The sequence below is a fragment of the Microtus pennsylvanicus genome, chromosome 15 (genome assembly GCF_037038515.1).
Source record: "Microtus pennsylvanicus isolate mMicPen1 chromosome 15, mMicPen1.hap1, whole genome shotgun sequence".
In the NCBI taxonomy this organism is placed as follows: domain Eukaryota; kingdom Metazoa; phylum Chordata; class Mammalia; order Rodentia; family Cricetidae; genus Microtus; species Microtus pennsylvanicus.
In genome coordinates this window covers 28,535,013-28,557,718 of record NC_134593.1, presented here as the reverse complement: position 1 = coordinate 28,557,718, position 22,706 = coordinate 28,535,013, and positions in this window count along the sequence as shown.

Genomic DNA, 22,706 nt, shown 5'->3' with positions numbered 1-22,706 from the left:
ACAGAAGAACATCGGCTATAGATCTGGGGATGAGACGGGGAGATTGAACTTGGAGGAATGGAGGTAGAGCTGAAGATATGTATTTAGCATATTTACTTCTCTGGTCAAAGTGGCCTGTGGGTTCCCAGGGAGTTCCTGCTGGACTTGGAGGCCTAGACAAAGAAATGAGTGATGGGAGGGAAGTTTGGAAGTTAATATCTGTGTGATCTACTAGAGATGGGTGTAGGGGGTGAAGTGAGGCGTCAGCTGCAGGACTGGGGATGAGACTGGGGGATGGATGTGGAGGAATGGAGGGAGAGGAGAAGAAATGCAGTTGGCCTACTTGCTTCCCTGACCAGAGTGTTCCTTAACTTCTTAAAAGACTTGGGCTGGGTATAAAAATGAAATAGAAGGGTGGAGATATAGCTCAGTGGTTGAAGACTTGCCTATACAGATGAGGCTCAGGGCTTGATCTTCTGTACTATGGAACAAAACAAAAGCTAAGGAGATCTGTAAAGGCTAATTCATTAGCTTTCAACCTTGAATGTACATTAGAATTTCACAGTGCTATGATTTGAAGATGAGATATCTTTAGAGGCTTATAATTTGAATATTCAGTTTCTTGCTTATGGCACTGTTTGGTGGCCTATGGAGACTTTGTGAGGTTGGACCTGGCTAGTGGACGTAGTGGTGGGTCTTTGAAGGTGATAGAACCCTGGTTCTGGCTTGTGACCTGTGTTGCCTAGTCTGCCATCATGTGAACCCTTTGCTTCTATACATTCCCACGAATGGAGTCCTGTTCACTGTCATATCTTCCCTGAGACTGTGAACCAAAAATGTTCTTTACTTCTTTTCAACTGTTTCTGTCACAGCAGTGCAAATATAAGTAGCACACACACACACACTCTCTCTCTCTCTCACACACACACAGACAGACACACATGTGTGCATGCAAGCACAGACACACATGTGCCTCAAGTGATTGATTGCTGGGTGTGACCCCAACTTTGGAACTTTGAATATTTTCTTGATTCATATGTCTACCTGGAATTAAAGAACTGCATGGGGCTCTGCACCTCACCTATTTAACCGGAGGCTAGGATTAAAGTCCTACGGGGGCAAGAGAGGAGTGGTTACTTTGGTTTTCTGTACACTTTGACACTCATATTTGCTGTGTGGGAAGGCTGCGTTAGTCAGTACCATGAAAAAAATTAAGGTTGCCAGATGCAGCAAATAAAATATCGAATGCATTGAAATTGGAATTTAAGACAAATCAGGGAAGCATTTGTAGTGCAATCAAGCCCTACGTGTGATTTGGGACACACTATAAACATACCAATAAACTGTAAAGTAATTTGTTGTTTACCTTAAGTTTAATCTCATTGGAAGCAGAGTAGCTTTTAGTTTTTGGCAACCCTAGGGTAAAACTACTCGTTAAAGCCAGAGGAGGACCTGCAGCTAGTCAGAGAGCTGCTCCAGGAATCAAAAGTCAGGTTTGGACTATTCCCATAAATGGGCTGCCATTGGCTTTGCTTCTTGGGATTAATCTGGCTTTTAAAGAAAGCTGAAAACTAAGTCGCTCACAAAGCTGTTTTAATGATATGATCTCTTGCATCGGTATCACACATGCGTGTTTCCAAAGTGCCTTCAGAATGCATTCCCTCACCTCATCTTTCAAGCTACCAGAAGGTTAGCACACAGTTTGGCAGTGGGAAAGAAAATGGGGCCCAGAAAAAGGCCATGACTCTGAAGTTACCAAATAAGCTACTACTAAAACAAAGAATGGAGTCTAGTTTTTTTTTTCCGTTTCTCATCCACAGTCATCTTTATATAGAGTTAGTGATCATTTAAGATGGACGTGGAGGCTGTAGAGATGGCTCAGTGGTTAAGAACACTTACTGCTTTTGCATAGGACACATGTTCTGTTCTTAGCGTCCACATGGGGTAGCTCACAACCACTTGTAACTCTAACTCCAGGAGATCTGACACTTCTGGTCTCCATGGGCATCTGAGATTCACACACACACACACACACACACACACACACACACACACACACAGAGAGAGAGAGAGAGAGAGAGAGAGAGAGAGAGAGAGAGAGAGAGTTTAAAAAATAAAAATGGAGGTGCCAGGCTGGGCTGATGGGTAAATTGGTAAAGGGCTTGCCTTGCAAGAAAGAAGACTTGAGTTCAGTTTCCAGAACCCAGATCAAAAACCTGAGTGTGGGGTCTGGAGAGATAACTTAGTGTTTACAAATACTTGCTGCTCTTAAAGAGGACCTGGATTCAGTTCCTAACCCTACATGTTGGCTCACAACTGCCTATAACTTCAGTTCTTAGGTTTCTGACCTTACTCTTTTGTCCTCTATGGGCTCTTCCACACATGTGATGCACATAAACTTCACACACACACACACACACACACACACACACACACACACACACACACCAAAAATTAAAAATCTGAGTGTGGTGGTGTGAATTTGTAATCCCACTGCTGGGGCATGGAGACAGAACTCTGGGTTTTCTGACTGGCTGGCCAGTCTAGCTAGCCTGCTTGATTTCAGGCCATTGAATGAACTGTCTCAAAAAACAAACAAGCAAACGACATGAATGGTACCTGAAGAACGGCAGCTGTCTTCTGGCCTCTCTGTGTAGATGTTCCTGCATACACAAGTACAGCTGCCGTCACATATAAACACACACACACACACACACACACACACACACACACACACACACACACAATTTAACAAATACAAAAGAAATGCCAAGATGCTTTACTGGTGTATGTGTGCATGTAGATGTCCATGTGTGTACACAGACTCCCTGTGGATGGGACAAGTAGTTGAGTTGGTTTCCCTAGAACAGAAGGTCAGGGTAACCCGCTCAGCACAGTCCATGCCTGTGATCTTAAGCTAGATCACCCTTTCCACCTCACTGCACAACTGGGCCACCAATGAGGCCAGTCTTGGGCATCTCTGTTGTGCTGAAGATGTTCTTTACGTGTGTAACTGGCTCCCATTATTGCTCCAGTACAGGTTCCTGAATGTGAGAACCCTAAGGCCTATTTATTTGGTAAGCTACCAATAAATCTTTATTCAGTACTAATACTTCAGTTTTATTTCTTTGTTTTTCTTCATCTTCATTGTTATTCTTTCTTCATTGCCCCTTTCCCCTTTCAGATTTTTCTCTCCTTACTGGTTTTTCCCTCCCTCTTTTTGCCTCTCCTCCTCCCATCTTGAGCCATTTGGATGGAAACAAGAAAAAAAACACAGAGGACGTAGCTCCACCTAGCAATATTTCACTCTTTTTCAGTTCATGTTGATTGTGCCAAAAGCTCAGTACCCAGCCAAATCTGGAGATGTCCCTGGTAGGAATGCATTCTCATCAACCATTCTGAGCTGAGGATGGAATGAAGTGGCTGATAGAATTGGCCCCGACCCTAAGGAAAAACCCAGGCAAAAGTTCATTATTGGTAATCATTTGTATAACACTAAAATGAGTCTTGAGTTGATCTTTAAAGGAGACCATTCTGGGGGAGGATCTTGATTGTCAGCTAAGGGGTCTGAACTTTTCCTCCTGGTAGAGAATCAGTCTGATTCTAAATGAAGAGCTGGCCTTCCATTTGTATGTTCCTGTCAATATAACCACATGACATTATTCTCAAAGTATTCAAAAAATCCTCTTAAAAATTTTAGGAGAAAATCAGGTCCCTAAACAGATTTTCTTAGCACGTATTTGTCGACTTAAGCAGAGCACTGGGGATTCAGATGCTGAATGAAGCAGCCGGGACAGACCACCACTCCTGATCTCTGGGATGAGCTTTGGCTAGAGTCTATTTGTTCTTTTTTATTTGTTTGTTTATCTATTTTATCCTTTCTCATTTCACTCTGTGAGGTTTGGGAGTTTTCGGCTGACAAAGTGTGATGAGACTGGTGGAAACATTCGGTGGAAAGTCTATCTCTATACCCTATTTAGAATGAGGTTGATTCTCCATCTGGGGGTAAAATCTAGATTCTAGAATGTTCTCATGCTAACCACTGCAAGCTCATCATCTTTAGTACTGACTATATGCTTGGTCAGTCAGGTTCCCAGACTTCTTACTGAACACTGCCATGTTGTTCTGTTACTCTGTCTCTACGTGTGTTCGGAATGGGCTCCTCATTCTGGTCTGTTTGCATCTCGAACCTTCTCAAAATCCAGGTCAGATGCCAACTGCTCTGAAAGGCTTCAGATACCTTCTGGTTTTCTCACTTCTTTTGCCCGTAGTATTCCTTGAATATGTATTACATGTATTCAAAACACTGAGATGGGCTCAGGAGATAGTTAAATGAGTGAGCCTTCCACCAAGTAAAAGCTGGCTGTGGTGGTACACATCTGTAATCCCAGAACTGTGTGTTGGGGAGACCAAGACAGGTGGATCCCAAAGCTCACGGGACAACCAATCTAGTTGAATTGGTGAATCCCAGGCTCAGTGAAAGACCCTGAATCAGGAAGTAAGGGGAAGAGTGATTAAGAAAGACATTTGAAATCCATCTTCTGTCTCTACACGTACATATACATGTGCACATGCACGCATAATACATGCAAGCACATGCCGATACCACACACATGATCATATACCTATAAGCCCTGCCCCCATGGACCCATCAGGCACTGAATGACCAAAAAGGTTGCAGGCCATTGTGCTAGCACAGGGTTCCAAGAGCCCCCCTCTCCATGAATAGAAAGAAAGTGGCACAGAATTGGGACTTTCCTGGGACAGTTGCAATCTGCTATCCTGAAAGAGGTGTTTTAAAAGTTTGAAGTTACCTAGATATAACAGTCCATAAGAGGTGGATGTCATTTATCCACACATTGTCTTATTTTTTTGTCATCACATGAGTAAGCCCTCCATAGTTCTAGGGTTAAATATTTATTTTAAAAGTCATATAGCCTGGGGTTTCTTAACCTGGTGTTTGTGGTCCAAAAGAGTTGATAGCTTCCATCAGATCTCATCTATATGGGACACACACACACACACACACACACACACACACACACACACACACTATTTGATTGTTTTATGTGATTGGAAAAGTTGGATCATCCTGCATCTGGAGAGCCAAAGAATCGTGTGTTTGCTCAGTCCAAGAAGCTGGAAACCACAGAACAAGGGGACCAATGATTCAGTCCTCGCCTGAAGCCAAGGGCCTGGAAACTCCCTGGAAGCTTATTCGGAGAGTCCCAGGTTGAAAAGCTGGAGTCTGGAGTCCCTGGGCAATGGTAGTGACAAAGAACAAGTTGTAAAGAAGTATGGAGCTTGGTCACGTTGGCTAACTTCCTCCTCCTTCCTTGTTCCACTCAGGTTTCCAGTGTATTTGACTGTACAGTTTATACTCACGGTGGTTCTTGCACCCCCAGGTGCAGTTGTTCACACTTGTTCTCTCTGGAAACACCCTCTCAGACACCTAGAAGTATGATTTATTTCTCCTAGAAATCGCTCCATCCGATCCAGTTTATACTATAGCCAAGGAAGGCTGAGCCGACGTGTTATCTGCTGCCTGTATTTGGTTTAAGTTTCTTCACTGAAAGCGCCCTGATGATGTTGCATGATACCACACTGATTGGTAGACTAAATCTCTCCCACAGGGAGTCAGGGGATCTTGCCTAGGACAGGGAATTTGGTAGGGTAGCAGTGGCAAACTGGTGGAGATGATCTCTTCCCAAATTAATAGTTGAACTGGCACATAAACTTATGCATCCTTTGGGAAGATGGGTTTAAGATCCAAATGCAAAGACTTTAAAGTGGGTAGACGGTCCAAGGAGAGTTTATTGTCTGAAGAGGCCCTCTGCATGATCTATGTTCTACTTAGTTAGGACTACCATTGCTGTGATAAAACACCATGACCAAAGCATACACTTCCACATCACAGTTCATCATGAAAAGAAGTCAGGATAGGAATTCTAGCAGGGCAGGAACCTGAAGACAGGAGCTGGGGCAGAGGCCACAGGAGTGCTGCTTACTGGCTTGCTCCTGTGTCTTGCTCAGCTTGCTTCCTTATAGAATCCAGGACCACCAGCCCAGGGAAGGCACCAAATAGGTTTGTCCCTCCCATATAAATAACTAATTAAGAAAATGCCCTACAGGCTTGCCTAGAACCCAGTCTTATGGAGTCATTTTCTCAATTGAAGCTTCCTCCTCTCTGGTGACTAGCTTGTGTCATGACATAAAACTAGTTAGTATGTGTTCTTTAAGTTTTGTGAGATTTTTATGAAGTAGAAACTGCCATCTCTCATTCTATACACAAGAGCTCAAGGCCCAGAAGGGACATATACTTTATCCAAATTCCTAAGACTGGAAGAATTCTTATTGTCATAAGATGAGGTTCATTTCCAACTACTATATCTGGTTCCCAAGAATTGGGTTGTGAAGTCAGGGAAAGAAAAAGTGAAGAAGGTAAGGGATATTTATGAGGGAGATGTGAGGAACAGGTTACCCAATGCATCTTCCATGTATTCATGCCCGTGGCTGGGTTTATTTAGCGTTGCCCTGATGTTCTGGACATAAGTAAAGAGAAGTGTTGGGTAGGCAGAGTGTCTTAAAGGTCTAAAAGCAATTTTTATCATTGTATTTTTTTTTCACTCTTGTATACTCTGTGGTTGGTCTTGGGATGAAAAAGACACCTACTGTCTGGTAAAAACACTTGAAATCCTCCCAAAAACTACTGAAAACTGAGAGCTCGGCAATTATCTTTGTAGTTCTGCTCTCTTCTGAGCTGTTTTTGTGTCTTGGTTCCTGTCTCCTCTCTTCTTCTAAGAGCTCACTGCTTACATGTTTTCAAAATTCTGTTCCTCAGAAAGGAAAGAAAACTCATTTGGAGTGAGATTATATTTTAGATATCCCTGTTTATCATATTGAAGTCCAATCTCCATTGTTAGCTATTGAGACAGACCCAGCTGAGACCTTTAAGAGGTGATTGGGTTATTTTCTTATGGATTATTGAGTTATCCATAAGGTAGTTTTTCAAACAAAACCCAACTCTTTCTGATGAGCTTGCTTTGTCTTTCCACATAATGTTCTGAAATTCATTGGAATTTTGCAAAATCCCCATCAGGAAGAAGAAGTGACCAAGTATGACTCTTTGACCTTGTATTCCTCTAGAATTGTGAGTGGAATAAACTTTCATTCTTTATAAATTAGTTGGTGCTATTCTGTTTGGCCAAAAGAAATGCTCTAAAGTAAGTACGTTCTAGCCACGTCTTTGCTTTGAAATTTTAGGTTCCCCAAATGACTATAATGTTAGGACAGTACATGAGCGAGATTTGCTATGGTCACTTGTACCAACTCTATGTCAGTATATCTGACAAAGCGACTTCAGTAAGGAAGGATTTCTTTTGGTTCCCACAGCCTATTATGGTAGGCAATCAAGGCAGTAAGGGCTTGAGGCAGCCAGTCATACTGGGCCTGAGGTCGGGAAGGAGGGAGCAAGGAATGCTGCTCAATTACCTTTGTGTGTAGTCTCTGAAATGGTGTCTCTCACATGTAGGAGGATGCTCTCTCCTTTACCATGTGATCTTGTCAATATAAGCTGCCCCAAGGATCAAACACTTCTGCCCCATTCCCAGACTGTATCAGGAGCACTTCCTAGAACTAGTCTCTTGCTTTGTCTACCGTGACTGTGTTTGTGCCTCTTGGGTTGAGGTCATTTGCCCTTCCCCTCACATTATCTGGCTGCTGTTTTTGTTTCATCCGCTGTGCCAGTGGCCTGTGTCACACCCTTGTCAGGTGTGACGAAGCACCCGACACAGGCAATGTCAGGAAGGAGGGGCTTATTGAAGCCCACAGTGTTAGAAAGGATACGGTCCATCATGGTAGGGAAGCGATGGCAGAGTGAGTTAGAGGTGGACATCAGTAGCCAGCAAGGCAGAGCTGCGATCTAAGATCTCAAGGCCTGCCCCAACCCCAGGGACAAACTCTTTCCATTGAGACCTCTGCTTCTTAAAAGTTCTACAACTGTCTTAGTTAGGATTTCTACTGTTGTGAAGAGACACCATGACTGCATCAACTTTTATAAAGGAAAACATTTAACTGGGACTGGCTTACAGTTCAGAGGTTTAGTCCATGATCATCAAGGTGGGAAACATGGCAGCATGCATGCAGACATGTTGTTGGAGAAGGAGCTGCATCTTGATCTGCAGGCAGCAGGAGAAGGCTGCCACATTAGGCATAGCTTGAGCACATGAGACCTCAAAGCCCATCTCCACAGTGATACACTTCCTCCAATAAGGCCACACCTGCTCCAACAAGGTTGCAGCCTCTCCTACAAGGCCACACCTCCTAATGCCACTCCCTATGGGTCAATCATCAAACACATGAGTTTATGGGAGCCCTATCTGTTTAAACCACCGCCACAACCTTCCAAAACAGCCAACATCTGGGGACCAATTGTTCAAGCCCACGAGCTTTTGGGCAACATTTCATAACATCCTACAACACTCACCAAGCCATGTCAGAATGCCCAGGCTCACTTGTGCTGGGACAGCAACTGAAATGCCTTGAGGCTGAGAAGATGCAGAGATGGAGCTGATCACTCCCTAGGTCCCAACAGTCCCCGTTCTTGACAAATATTTGTTGTATGAGCTTCGCAGTCATCCTGTGTGACCGGTGTGACCTCATTTTGCAAAGAGGAACTTAAAGACTGAAGGGATCAGCCTTGCACCCACAGAGAGCCAAGCCCTTGAGTGAAATCGCCCCTATTCTCAGAGCAGCTGCTCTCAGCTATCTGGTCCAAACTAGAAAAGAAGGGCCAGATACTAAACACGAGAGATGAGAAGGATAAAAGTTGAGTGAACAAACACTGAAATGGAAAAAGCCAGAAAAAAAAAAACCTCTACAACAAAATAAGATGAAATGAAAACCAAAAAGCCAGGGTAAAACTATAAAGTCAATGGCAGTCCTTGGAGTAAGGCTTGGGTGCTTCAGCTTTTTCCCATGGTCTGTGGCAGCGACCTTGACCCAGGGACACAGAAGACTGTTACTGTTCTATAGTCGTGGCGTGGTCTCCACTGTTGGGTGTGCTGGGCTTGTGGAGACATCTTCACCCAAGCCAGCTCCAGTTCCAGCCCCGGGAATTCATCCCCAGCCTCAGTTATCTCTCAGCCCAGGTCACCTCAGCCTGTGCCACTGATAGCGACAACAGAAACAGAAATCCAAGGAACGAGAGATGGCAGCCTGGGTTTTAGACCATGGTGGGTTTGCAGAGAAGCCGAGCAGCATAGGCGGGAGGCTGCCTGTTTCTGTTAACGCGAAGCTAGCCTCACCTAAAGTGATGCGGGTGGATGTGGCTCTACAGACACTTGCATTTTTGTCTTGAAACTCTTCTGCAGTTCCTTCTTAGGGAGAACAGTATGCCTTCCCCTCCCGTACCATGCACTTCCTGATTGTGACCAGAGATGGAGTCTGCAGGTGGCCTGGAGACACCCCAGTGGCCTCTCTCGGGCTTCCCTCTGCAGCAGCCAGTCCTACAAGGCTGTCTAAACCCAACTCAGGACAATGGAGTTCTTCCCTGCCTCTGGGCTAGAGGCAGTGTCTTGAGAACCGCTTGGCTGAGAAAGAGGAAACAGGTGGACACCATGTGGGCTGGAGGAAGCTGGGGGTCAGCAACCCACCCTGGGGCCTGCAGCCAATTGCTCCCCTCGGAGCTTGGTGTGTTAATCATAGGTCGCTCAGCTGTCAAGCGGCAGGGAGAACAACTCGGAGTCCGTTGAGAGCCGTGTCTTGTCAGCCTCAACCATAAGGTAGACACAGGGGAGAATTGAGCATGATAATTTATGCCAGTGAACCACAATAAATGTTTGCTTCCAAAGTGTCTTTGCGGAGGATTGTGGGACTTGGTAGCCGAAGAGGCCGGCTGCTTCAGTGACTGGTGATTGATTGGCTGTCATCAGTGTCTTTCAAGCCTACTATATTTTCTGGAGATGAGAGCGACCTGCCTATTGTATAGCGTATTAGGACTAGCAGAGACCTGGCCCCAGTTGGCAAGCACTCTTACCTATATGGGGACCACGGAGTTCTGAGCTCGGAGAAATCCCCATCATTTTGAATATGGTGATTCAAAATGAACTTAGTGGCAAAGGGGATGTCAGTAAGAGTTCGCCCTATTGCATGCTGTTTTCCTATTGTTTACTAATTTCGTAGGTAATGCATTAACTATATCACCCTCGGAACTAATAAGCACTTAGAAGTTTTCAAAGCCTTCTCCCTTTGCTGCTCTGCCAAGGCTTATTTTTACTTTATTTATTATGTTTCATACTCTACAGTCATTCCATGTGCCGTGGGCCCTGCATCCGTGTTGAAGGAGGCAGGGTGGCTTAATGGACGAAGGTGAGAAGTCGGACACTCCAGAGGTCTAGGCTCATCTTCAGCACTGATGACCCACAGAGCTCCCAGATGATCATTTTATTTCTTAGAATTTGTCTTTATATCTGTAAAATGAGTACTAGGAAGAAGCCCCCACCCATATGGGCTACTCCAGATTAAACGGGGAAAAAAACCAAATGCTTAGTGTGGCAGCTAGCACATAGTGGGACCTCATAAAAGTTATTAATATTTAAATGTTAAACCAAGAAATTAACTTTTTTTTGTAAAACACTTCTAGGATGTATTGCTTCCAGCTTAGAATCTTTTAAAAATACCCAAATTATCCTGGCCTGGTGAAACTGAATGTTCTCTCATGGAAATGGAAACACATCTGTATTTTAAATTAGATCACCTGGCGTTTATTGCATCTCTAGGGTATACGAAGGACTTTTCCATCAGTTTTGTTTAGGTTTTTTTTATGTGCTCATTAATTTTCATAGCATCCTTCTGAGACAGGGATTAGACATACTGTTCATGAATGGATGAAAGTACAGAGAGATTTAGGCACTTATCCAGCATCACAGAGAAGAAGTCTGACAGCCAGGAATAGTATTGACAGCTCTGGCCTGCAAACTGGCTGCTGGCTTGCTCTCAGCTGTCACTGTGCGCTGTGTGTGTGTGTGTGTGTGTGTGTGTGTGTGTGTGTGTGAGAGAGAGAGAGAGAGAGAGAGAGAGAGAGAGAGAGAGAGAGAGAGCGCACGCACCCATATCTCCTCCAGTTGGGTTTTGTGGCTCTTAGGGTCTCTGCAGTTGCACAGACTGCTGAAGATTTATTTAATAAGAAGAAGGGAATGACTGGGACGGATGCAAGGGAAGCGGAATGGATAGCATGCCCATTCTGTCCTATTCCCCGGTCGACGTGCCACAGTGAGATGGCGGTGGTGGATGTTTTGGGGATCATGGTGATAGATGTTTTGGGGATCAGCAATGCCATTCCCGGTGTCCCTAAATCTGCCTTGTGTAGGTAGGAATTTCTCAGTCTCTGGGTGAGGGACGCTAAGCTGATGCTGTTTCTGGTTTCTGAGATGGGGACAGAAGCACACACAGTGACAAAGATCTCTGCCTCTCAAAGAAAACTTGAGGGACTTTGAATGTGGCCAATGGACATCCACTTCACATTTGGGTTTCCTATCAATTCCGGCCATCTCAACACCTACATTGACCTATGGACTCTTCTATACTTTCTACCAAGAATGACTGCCTTTTCTTCCTTTGCTTGGTGGCTAGTCTTGAGACTAGCCCTGGGATGGTTTGAATGAAATGTGTCCTATAAGTCTTGGACATTTGGGAGGATTAGTAGGTGTGGCCTTGCTGCAAGGAGCATGTCGCAGGGAGCCAGATTTAAGGTTTCAAAAGCCTCAAGCCCTTGCTTCCTTTTTGTGGTTTGAGATATGAGCTCTCAACGCTGCTCCAGTATTGTGGCTTCTTTTATTATTTTATTAAAAAAAATGAAGGTCGGGAGTCAGATATTAGGGAATAAGCCCAATAAAAGCATGGAGCAGCAGAGAATCACCTGTCCCTCTTCTCCACCTCCCCAAGTCGAAAGGCTGTGCATCTTTTAAGCCCCTCCCCATTCCTTTCTGTGACCCTCTATCTTCCTCTGAGTTGGCCAGAAACCTCTGTGGTCTACTCCATTGGTGCTCCTGTAGCAACAATATAAACAAATCTCCAGCATCACTCTAGTGCTGCGCATACCTGCCTATTGCTGTGCTCCCTGCCCTGAGACTTCTAGACATGTAGGCCCCCAAATAGACATTTCCTTCTATAAAATCCTTGGTCATGGTGTTGTGAATTTTTTTTTTTAGATTTACTTTATTTTCATTTTGTGTGGTGACTATTTCACCTTCAAGTACATTTGTGCATACACCACATGTGTGCTTAGCACCCACAGAGGTCAGAAGGCGGCATTGGATCTTTTGGAACTGAAGTAACAGGGTTGTGACTCACCGTGGAGTGCTGGAAATTGAATCTGGGTCCTCTGCAAGAGCAACAAGTGCTTTAAACCATCGGGACAACTCTTCAGCTTCTGTCATGGTGGTTTTTTTTTTTTTTTTAAATCAGGGCACTAGAAAAGTAACTAACCCAAGCTCCACCTCTCTTTGGGTGACCTAACTGTATTCCGATTCCTGTCTTCATTATTGGGATCCTGACCACGAGCCATCTCTGGCATTGACCTCAACTGTTTGTCTTGGTGCCAACCACTTAGTTTTGATCCTCACACCTTGTCGGAAGAGCAAAAGGAAGTGGGTGCTTCCAAGCAAGCTTCCCCTTGCGGGTAGGAACTGGACTGGGTTGACAGAAATGGACTCAAGGCATGAGTAGGTGCTGGTGCTTACAAGATGTGAGAACTTAACGTCTCTGGACTTTGTCTTTCTTTCTTTCTTTTTTTTTTTTTGCTTTTCGAGACAGGGTTTCTCTGTAGCTTTGGAGACTGTCCTGGAACTCCCTCTGTAGACCAGGCTGGCCTCGAACTCACAGAGATCCGCCTGCCTCTGCCTCCTGAGTGCTGGGATTAAAGGCGTGCGCCACCTGTAACATGAGGAGGACACAATTTACGTTTCAGTGTCCTTGGGGGCTCTTATCACAGCTGAAAGCAGCCAGTTCAGGGCCTCTGACAAGTGTTCAGACAGTATACTGATGCTACACCATTTCTTGCTGTTGTAGTGCTGGCTTGCCTGGGTAAGCAGCAGTCAGAGGCAGAGAGAAGGTAAGGCCCTCATTTCTGTTCTAATCTCTTGATTGGCCAATCGCTCAAAGTAACAAGAATGTTTCTTACACGGTTGTGCAAGTCCCTCATGGCCAGTGCTGAGCATCTGAATTTCAGAGCTTGCACACTGAGCTAGTGAGTTACCTTCACACCTGTTCAGGCTTGGTGTCAAGTGGTCCCTCCTCCACAATGACGGATTCAGGCCCCCATGGCTTTGTGCACTGCTGAGAACCCCTCTGTTACACTGTGTTCAGCATGGCCCTGATGTTGCAAGAAGCCCCGCTTCCTCTTTGGTCACTTGTTCTTGTTCATCAAAGGTGCTGTGTGTACATTTCTCAGCTCAAGGACCGTGGAGTCTTTTCTTATCGCAAGGTGCTTCCTTGAAAGAGCTTGCCACTTATACCGTGCCCTCCCCCCGCCCCTTCTTGCTGCTGACCACAGCTCATTTTAGATTTAGGGGTCAGCTGCTCTATCTCTGACTCTGACCTGTGGTGGGGAAATTTCCATCTGCAGGCTAGAACCTCTGCTAACAAGATGAAGGCACTGGTGGTGATCTAATGTCTATCTCATAGGCTCAGGCATTTGGATGCTCGATATTTGGTCTAGAAGTTCCATTGGGCTCTTTCGTTTTGCTTTCGTGACTGAAAATGCTACTGACCTTGGATCAGCATGTGGCTCTGGCTCCAAATGGTTGGGGCTATTGACTTTGATATTTGCCTAGAGCTGGCCCTTTCAGAGGTCAACGTCTATGTGTCTACCTATGCCCATGCTGTCTTCTGGAAATGCCTTGCTTAGAATTGGTCCAGACTCCAGACTCATCGGTGCCAACAGGTATTCTGGTTGGGAAGCTTGATTAGGGAAAATGCTTGAGTGACGGGCAGCAGATTGGAAGGAGAGCTTAGGACCTGCTGAGAGTTGCCAGCACTGACAGAGATCATTCTAGAATCTGTACAGCCCCGGCCAACACTGAGGGCTCTGAATCAAGTTTCTTCAGACTGGATAAGAGACTTTTAAAGCCACAATTTTAAGGACAAGCAAAATGACCTGTTCATTTCAGATGGGAGCCATTGCTGGGAATTGAACTCAGAACCTCTGGAAGAGCAGCCGGTGCTCTTAATTGCTGAGTCATCACTTCCAGCCATCCCAACACTTGGGAGGCAGAGGCAGGCAGATAGTGAGTTGAAAGTAACCTGGTATACAAAGTGAGTTCCAGGACAGCCAGGACTATTATACAGAAAAACCCTGTCTCGAAAAAAAATTACCTGTTCAAAAATCAAAGGTTTTTTTAAGAGATTGAAAAAAAAATGGAATTTCATAAGTAAACTAACCACTCTCTCCTGTCTGTCTCACATATACATGCCACGTGATTGGCCTACTTCAGAGGGAACCTGGAGGGTGAACTCGAGGCCATGCCTTGCTCATATTACTTTAAGATGCAAATTTGTTCAAGCTTGCGTTTATAACCTGTGGCTGTGCTTCCAAAGTCTAAAGTGTATTCCCATCAGGCACTATCGTCACCCCGCCCCCACCTCGCAATCCTTTCCGTTAATCTCCCTGTGCTCCTCTGGGGCCGGTGGAGAACCACTAAATGCTAGCAATGTCTTTCTGATAAGTTCTTCATGGGTGATCTTTCTCTGAGCTATGTTTTTAGAGGGAGAGATGAAAGCAGTCGGAAGGGGAAAAAAAATTAAAATCAAGATAAGCAGTCTCTCCCCTGGAATGTTACTAAGAGGATGTGGTCATTTAAAAGTGTTTTCCCCTCTTCTCTGCAGCATTTGACATCTGAAGTTAGAGGAGATGCTATCACACCTGGCTTTATTAGCATGGCTGGAGTCACCTGTTTCAAAAACACTGGGAGCAGTAACCCGAAATGAAAAGAAAGTGGCAAAGAAAGGAGATTAAAGAGAAACTAGCTCCTGGCAGCAGGAGGTGCCGGCTCCCTGCCAGCCCCCTGCAGCTACTCTGTTAAGTGGCCCCATGAATTTATTTTACAGGGAGATCATTTCCACTATCTGAGTGTACTGAGGCTGTTGTTCAGACAAGCTTCAGAAACCCCAGTTAATGTTACATAAGGCATTGCTCTTCCAGGAGAACAGGGAAGGGGTAAGGATGCTCGGGGAAGTAGTACCCCCAGCCCCGTCTCATGGATGCTAAGACTTGGCCTTTGGTGTCCAGCAGGGCTTGCAGAAAAGGGTCAGGGAGTTCAAGAGAGGTTGGACTCAGAAGGATCGTACCCATTAAATCTTCAGCTCATTAAATCTTCAGCTCAGGAGCCCCAGGCCACGGGTGGGCGTGTGCTGGCAGAGCAGGCTCTAGCTGGAAAGGCGAGGTGCCGAGCAGCTGGGAGGAGCCCAGGAGCACGGTTCTGAGCTCAGGGGTAACTCTTAGTGTTAGAGATGGAATATTCCTGAAAGGTGGAGGGGATGGGGAGATTCGGGGGATGTCCTCAGGCATGATAAATTTGCAGCCCAGCATTGGGGCACAGAACAGCATCTCAGTTCCTTCTTCCTCTCTCTTCCCTCTGAAACCAGATGTCCTGGATTCAGGAGTGACGGCTCCTTCTGTTTGTGTTTCTGCTGTTCGGTCACCATTTCTTTTTTTCTTTTCTGGTTTCTGTGAACCACCCTCTCCTGCCGCTCCCCTCTAGAGTCTAGCATGGCAGTGGCTTCGGTTCATTAGGACAATGATAGCAGTTCATTAGCAGCAGACCAGGAGGCCCCAGGAATGGCTGTCTTCACAAGCTGGCCAGTTGTTTCATTCTCAGGCGGTTGAGAGCAGGCAGAAATTGCCATGCAGAAAATGCTCACTTTGGTCAGAGAACATAGGAGAGAGACGGGAGGAGCCGGGCTAGGAATGGATTGGTCTACTTGGGAGACCATCGGCTTCACCATCTTTACGTTTTGTGGGGTTGTGGGAGGATACTGGTTCATCTCGGCTCGACATTCAGTGGGAACTGCACAGTAGTGGTGTGTGCTGTCTGAGTCACTGAATGATCTTGACCTTGAATGATTGAACAGTTTTCTGGGATTATACTAGTGTCTTTAAATGTTAAAGGAATCACACTCCCCAGACAGGGGAGGGAAGGGTGGGATCACTAGTAAAATAGGGCCAGATTGCTACCTCTTTCAGATTTTTGATATGCATTCATAAGAAGAGCATTTTTTTAAATCAGTGTTTCAGATCCTTAAAGGTCAAACTAGTCATTTTATAGTAGAAACTGACTGATATTTGAAGACCTGTTTACATTTTTTGAAGAGTTATCTATTTTATTTTATGTGTCTGAGTGTTTGTTTTCAGGTTATCTGAGTACCGCATGCCTGGTACCCGTGGAGAAGAGAGTGTCAGTTGTCCTGGGCCTAGAGTTACAGATGGGGGCTGGGATCTGAACTCCAGTCCTCTGTAAGAACAGCAAGTGCTCTGATTTGCTGGTCCATCCCTGCAGTCCCTGAAGGCCTGCTTTTTGTCTGTGACTTTTCAACATTTTACCTTTGTCTTATTACAAAGCTATAGTGCCTTGCAAAAATATTGAAAGAAACCCCCTCAAACCCAACCTCAGAATGGCATGTCACTTCCCATGACATGATACCTACAACAGGGTATGAGTCTTTCTTCTGATATTTTAGTCACCACGGATGGTTTTTTTCAGTAGAAGAGTGACCAAATCAGAAGGGCTTTCTGTAAAGAATCTGGTGGCTTGAAGGTGGGGAATGGATTTGGTGTTGGGAGTGTCGTGTTCCTGGAATCTGAGAAAGGAGTTTTGTGGCTCATGAGGGTAGGATCTAAATCAAGACAGTGTCAATGTAGACATGAGCAAATGGATCCAGATGATAACTAGTGGGAAGAAGCTAATGGGTATCATTTGCTGAGGGGAGGAAGGTGCGGGGAGTCAAAGGCAGTGCATAGCGTTGCTGCTTGGTGACGAGAAGTGAGGGCCTCTGCAGAGTCCATCCTTGGACAAGCTAAGATCGTGGTGGCTGTCATGCATCAGAATGCCTATCCCCCATCAGGTTCAATAAGTCGGTCTGAAGTCTAATAAAGTCTTAAGGAAAATACAGAAACTCAAAATCAGTAGCATATAAATGGCAATTGAAATATGGAATTAGACGATAATATCAAAGGAACACATGCAAAAATGAGAAGAAAGGAGAGGTCAGGACAGAAAGCTGAGGAGTCCAGTTTCTAAGAAATAGGAAAGGGTAGTGAAGATGGAGACGCACCATGTAGAGATAACAGTTGTCATGGAGAGTCTTCCGTAGAGGAAAACGTGAATGTTGGTGTCAAGTGACAGCTCAATCAAATAAGACGAGATACAAAGCCTCTTTTGGGTTTAGCCACCACATTTTTTTTTGCTTGTTTTTTAAAACTTAGCTGATAAATATTACAGTTTAGACGTCAGGTTCTTAAGGGTGGGTAGAAAAGAGAAAGAGAAGAAAATAGGCACACACTTTTGTGTGTGTCCATGTTTGAGTGTGTGTGTGAGCACATTATGTAGATAACTCATTACAGGCTGTAGGTCACTGATGCAGGATCTGTGAATGGCTGTGTGTATGGGTACTGATGCAGGATCTGTGAACGGCTGTGTGTGTGGGTACTGATGGAAGCTGCGGACATGGCTGTGTACCTGGGTAGTGATGGAGGCTGCGGTCATGGCTGTGTGTGTGGGTACTGATAGAGGCTCTGTGAATGGCTATGTGTGTGGGTACTGATGCAGGATCTGGGAATGACTGTATGTATGGATACTGATGGAGCCTAGGAGGATGTCTGTAGAGCGTTTGCCATTCATGTATGCCATGCAAATGACACAGGCTGTCAGAGGGAGGTGCTGCTGCTGCTGAATATCTAACAGCTTTGACATTAGGTAAAATAAATTGCCATTTGGGGGGAGTGTTCTTTGAGGTACTGGGTTTTAGGTAGGACAGAAAAGGAGGAAAAGATAAAAGTAGAGACTGAAGATGTCCCACTGGCTCCCTATATCCTTGCCTTCCATAACCATAGATTCAACCAACCACAAATTAAAAATATTCCTATAAGAAAAATAGTTCTGTTCTGAATGCTAGACATTTTTATTTTTTGGTCTTTATTTTCTACCTCATACAGTGTGACAACTGTTGACACATGCAATTTATTTATTTATTTATTTTACATATGCAATTTATGTTGTATTTTAGGTATCGTAATTCTTCTAGATAAGAGAGGACAGGCACAGGCCATGAACACACGCTACACTGTTGTAAATAAAAGGACTACCCAAACCCTTTCTTTGTGGATGCAGAGACAGCCGTAGTAGAGTTTGTTGACCCCGGAATGGGCAAGTTCTGGAAGGAGGCCAAGAGTGGGAGATTGCCGCCTCGGTGAGGGCTACTAGGAAACCAGGTGGGGGAAGTGCAGATGGCTGAGCCTGAATGTGGAGAGGCTCCTGTTTGCACAGGAGGTATGGCGGAACGGAGGTAGACGGTTTCCTAGAGCACTGGTCCTAGCATTCTCTGCTTGGATTGGAGTGAAGGACTGGAGCACAGTGGGAGGGAGAGGGAGCTGTGGCCTGGGGGGCTCGGGTTTCCAAGAAATCCCAAGCCATCTTTAGAACTGGCTCCAGGATTTTGACCACATGTTGGAAACACTGACAGTGTCTTGTGGGACATATGTTGTTTCTGGATTTCCTGCAGCAAAGGACACCTGCAGTGCGGTTTAATTGTGTTAAGAGTTGAGACTACCATTCTATCCTCATTGGACGCCGCAAACCCCTTAGGAACAGAGGGGAAACAAGACATATTTCACTGACAGACAGGGATCAGAATTAGTGAGTGTTTGGTCCAGTATACCACATGTTGGCCACTGGGCATGGGACTTTCCAAACGCGTAGATATTGGGCTAGACAATTGGGCTTCAGGTAGGGTTTTGCAAAAATTACAGTGATAGCCGTTACTCTTTAAAGTTTGAAGTAGAATAATGGGGTGGGACTAGGTGACATCTCACCCGGACCCCTGGCTCTTTCTTGGAAGAAAAAAGTAAAAGTGCAGAAAGAAGACACAATTCATAGCAGAGCTTGGGCATAAGTCATGAATTTAGCAGTGTTATGATTGCGACTGCATTACATAGTAACCAGGGCTTCAAGGAAGCAGGATTTGCTTGACACACAAATGGTCGCATTGTCTCTGGGTCCCCACTTTCTAGTATGCAAAGCTGTGTAGATTTAGCAACATGGAGACCTGTTTGTTAAAGAGTCCTTTATTGCTCAGACCATCAGAAGAAAGTATTAATAACAACAGCTGTACTCTTCTAACAGGTGGTGTCAGAAAGAAACAAAGTAATGCATTGTTGTCGCAGGCTGGCAGACTTGAGTGCTTGCAATTACTTTTAGGAAACTGATAGATAGAATTCAATTTTTCTACTCACTATGGCAATGCACCCACCAGTCCCGACACACTCCATTATGCTAAGGCAGTCATTCACTTGTATACACACACACACACACACACACACACACACACACACACACACAGATGTATATATATTAATTGAAAATAGATTCTTCTCTCCCGCAGTGCATCCCAACCAAAGTTGCCAGCTTCCCCTTCCCCAGATCTACACCCTCTCTATTTCCCTTTTGAAAAGAGCAGGCCTCCAAGAGAGAATAATCAAACATGACATAAAGAAGATATAATAAGATAAGGCAAAAGTCCTCATGTTAGGCTGGGCAAGGCAACCCATTAGGAGGAAAGAGTCCCAAGAGCAGGCAGAAGAGTCAGAGACACACCTGCTCCAACAGTTAGGAGCCCCACATAAACACCAAGATAACAGTTATAGCATACATGCAAAGGATCTGGTGCAGCCCTCTTGCAGGCACTGTGCTTCCCCCTTCAGTCTCTGTGAGCTCATATCAGCCCTGCTTAGTTGTGTTCTGCTGAGAAATACTTAACTCCGCAGAAATGTGTTGCATTTGTTCAACGACCTAAGGATGCGTTACTTCTGTTTATGTTGCAAAATATTTGTTTAACTATGTAAAGATGTGTTGCATTTGTTTAATTATGTAAAGACTGCTGCTTTTGTTTAATTATGTAAAGATGTGTTGCTGTTTTCCTTGTCTGCCTAAGGCACCTGATTGTTCTAATAAAAAAGCTTAATGGCCAACAGGAGGGAGGAGGTATAGGTGGATACTTCCAGGCATGGAGAGTAAGTAGTGGGAGGAATTTAGGCTTAGAGAAGAATGGAAAAGAGATGCTATGGGCAAATCAGTCAGATACAGAGGAGATAGAAAAGTAGGACTACAGAATGAGAGGTAAAAAGCCCCAAGGCAAATTGTAGACGAATAGGAACAGGTTAAATTAAGCTGAAAGAGGTAGTGGGACTAGCCTAAACTAAGGCTGAGCATCCATAATTAATAATGTCTCTATGTCTTTGTTTGGAAGCTTGCTGGAGGCCCAATTAAAATTCCAACAACAGTGTTCTCCTGGTGTCCCCCTACCCCTCTGATGGCAGTTGTATCTGATGGGTTAATTGGTGGTGGCAGATAGGAAAATTCTTTCCATCTCTTCTCAAGAATGGTTAGTGCATGTTTGCTTTGTGTTGAGCATCAATAATACAAGGATGATATATGTGGCTGTATTGGAGAAAGCTTCCTGGGGGGGGGTTGTTCCATGGCTTTGGTGAATGATGAGATTAAGGGAAGACTGTAAATTAAAAGCAATGGTAACGTATATGAAGACAATGTGCAGAAGTAACAAGGGAGATGTGTCCTAGTGTCTTTGAGGGAATCCAGCCAATAACGTATTAAGCACGTTCTGAGAAAATGAGTTTGTGTTTCTAAGGGTGTACACTCGATAACAACACACTTGATTGTTGCCTTTGAAGCCATGGGGAGCTATTAGGGTGAGGAATGGACATGATCAAACTTGAATCAAGATAGCATCCTTGTCATGACTCTATGGAGGAGGACATTGGACTTCAGAGTTCACTGTAATTCATGGCTAAGGCTGTGACCCCGCTACTCAGCTTACTCTTAGATGCAATACAGTGGGTACCACTAGGGGAGTGCTAGCGATGTGGCTTTCATGCCCACTCAGACACTCCTCTATCATTTTATCATGATCCCCCAAAACTGGCATGAACAATAATTTCAAGAAATACCAATACAGGATCCCTGCTGATGGCTCTTTATGACCCATGTGTTGACTTGATAGGAAGAACGACCTGAGTTTTGCTCTTTCTCTCACCCCACGGACCTACAGATCATTTCATGATCTTTGGAACTTCTCTTTGGAAATACTGATGAGAACATTTTTGGTTAAATTCATTTTTTAACCCGCTGTTATCTTTCTGCATTCATGTATACAGATGTCGAAGGCCAACCTTGGGTATCAGCCACCCCCTTCCACCTTGTTTGAGTCAGGTGCTCTTTGTTGTTCATAGCTGTGGCGTACATCAAGTTAGCTGACCCTCAAGCTTTGGAGAATCCTCCTGTCTCCACCTCCCACCTTTTAGTTGGAGTTACTGCAGTGCTCAGCTCTTATGTGGATGTCAAGGGTTCAAATTCACGTCCTCACAAAAGAGTGGAATTATCTCCCCAGCCCTCCACCCAAATGTTTCAATAACACAAGAAATTCTACCCTTTACAGCCATGGCTCTTAAAAACGGCTTAGAGTGATGGCTGTTAAAGTGTGACTGGTCTTGGGGAGGCACAGTATAATCTGCTTGGGGGTGAGAGAGATACATTACTCATTTTATACTTTGCTACTTTGGAGGGTTGTCATATTTCATAATTCGACTTCATAAAATCTTGATTTAACAGTAATGAGGAGGGATCCACGAAAGAAAAAAAAAGTAAGAAAAATATTCCTTCATCCAACAGGATACCAAGACTCACGTTGGGGTGGGAGCAGACCCTAAATGGTGATGATGGCCTGAATATAAGTGGTGATAGTTAATGTTTATGGGATGATTAATTCATAGCATTTGGAGGGCACTTACTCTATGCCAGTTTTAAGTGCTTTGTGTATAACATATTTAATTTTGTAGGTGGGACCTATTACTTGATTCTTCATATAGGAATAATCCTATAAACACACAAACTGATGTAAAAAAGAGTCCAGAACTTTGGTACCAAGTCACAGAGACAGTGGGAAGGAGTTGGATTTGAACTCAACTGTAGAAATTCCAGGCCTAAGTTCTTTAAACTGCAGCCTGCAACACAGCCTTTCTACAAACAAATATTGAGAGAAGGCTGAAGAGGAAAAATCAAAATGGTCACTGTTTCTATGGCCAATACAACACATTACTTTGTAGGTTCACTATGCTGTGAACCTCTGGACATGGGGACAACACAGTTCAGGGTGAGAAATGATTGGGAAAATATCTTCATGTGATTTTAAACCATAAGGAGAATTCATTTATTGATAATGATCTAAGATCCCCACTGAAAAAAAAATTCTGTCACCAAAGTCCTCCTCTTCCCATGACTGAACACAAACCCTCTGACAAGACCCGGGCTGCCTGCCATGCGCTTGTGAATCCTTTGGAAGTTTCTGAGATGGTGTGCTAGCTCTGCTTCGCTCTGCTCAAGATGGCCATAGAGGACTCTCAGAGTCAACTGTGTGGAACTGCAGTAAGCAGGCCACTTAAT